We start from the raw sequence: 1,732 nt of genomic DNA on the forward strand, positions 1-1,732 counted from the left end.
GCTCTGTCCCGGGGTGCGGGAGCCCCCTGTCCCGCAAGCCAGCCGAGGGTCCGGGAGCTGGGGACAGGGTGTCCACCGGGGCGGCTCTCCCCGGCCTGGCTGGAGGTCCGGGAGCTGGGCCAGGTGCTGGAGCTCCGTCCCGGGGTGCGGGAGCCCCCTGTCCCGCAAGCCAGCCGAGGGTCCGGGCGCTGGGGTCGGGTGTCCACCGGGGCCCGGGGAGTCTCTCCCCGGGCCTGGCTGGGGGTCCGGAAGCTGGGCCCGGTGCTGGAGCTCCGTCCCGGGGTTGCGGGAGCCCCCTGTCCCGCAAGCCAGCCGAGGGTCTGGGAGCTGGGGACAGGGTGTCCACCGGGGCCCGGGGTGTCTCTCCCCGGCCTGGCTGGGGGTCCGGAAGCTGGGCCCGGTGCTGGAGCTCTGTCCCGGGGTGCGGGAGCCCCCTGTCCCGCAAGCCAGCCGAGGGTCCGGGAGCTGGGGACAGGGTGTCCACCGGGGCGGCTCTCCCCGGCCTGGCTGGAGGTCCGGGAGCTGGACCAGGTGCTGGAGCTCCGTCCCGGGGTGCGGGAGCCCCCTGTCCCGCAAGCCAGCCAAGGGTCCGGGCGCTGGGGTCGGGTGTCCACCAGGGCCCGGGGAGTCTCTCCCCGGGCCTGGCTGGGGGTCCGGAAGCTGGGCCCGGTGCTGGAGCACCGTCCCGGGGTTGTGGGAGCCCCCTGTCCCGCAAGCCAGCCGAGGGTCCGGGAGCTGGGGACAGGGTGTCCACCGGGGCCCGGGGAGTCTCTCCCCGGCCTGGCTGGAGGTCCGGGAGCTGGGCCTGGTGCTGGAGCTCCGTCCCGGGGTGCAGGAGCCCCCTGTCCCGCAAGCCAGCCGAGGGTCCGGGCGCTGGGGACAGGGTGTCCACCGGGGCGTCTCTCCCCGGCCTGGCTGGAGGTCCGGGAGCTGGGCCCGGTGCTGGAGCTCCGTCCCGGTGTGCGGGAGCCCCCTGTCCCGCAAGCCAGCCGAGGGTCCGGGCGCTGGGGACAGGGTGTCCACCGGGGCCCGGGGAGTCTCTTCCCGGCCTGGCTGGAGGTCCGGAAGCTGGGCCCGGTGCTGGAGCTCCGTCCCGGGGTGCGGGAGCCCCCTGTCCCGCAAGCCAGCCGAGGGTCCGGGCGCTGGGGACGGGGGTCCACCGGGGCCCGGGGAGGCTCTCCCCGGGCCTTGCTAGGCTCCGTGTGCCCGGAGGAGGCTCCCCGGCCTGGCTGCTTTCAGAAGCAAGGACCGGGCCCGTGAGCCGGGGTGGCTTGCTTTTTTATTCTACGCTGGCGGAACGGAATTTTCCGCCCACCCCTAATCTAGAGTCACCAAAGCGGCCGGGCGAGCCCGGATTGGTCTTGGTCTGATAAATGCACGCATCCCGGGAGGTCAGCGCTCGTCGGCATGTATTAGCTCTAGAATTACCACAGTTATCCAAGTAACAGATGGAGCGATCAAAGGAACCATAACTGATTTAATGAGCCATTCGCAGTTTTACTGTACCGGCCGTGTGTACTTACACGTGCATGGCTTAATCTTTGAGACAAGCATATGCTACTGGCAGGATCAACCAGGTAGCCGCACCTGCTGACAGGGTTCGGGGATGCCGCGTGCCCATCTCCCCGACCGGACCACCTTCGCGCGCACCCCTCCCTCTCGGGAGCCTGCTGGGGAGGGAAAGGAGCCCACCCGCCTGGGCGGGAGGGCTCGCCGGAGGGGTGGAGAGAGG

This window comes from Triturus cristatus, chromosome 1_1 (assembly GCF_964204655.1).
Source record: "Triturus cristatus chromosome 1_1, aTriCri1.1, whole genome shotgun sequence".
Taxonomy (NCBI): Eukaryota; Metazoa; Chordata; class Amphibia; order Caudata; family Salamandridae; genus Triturus; species Triturus cristatus.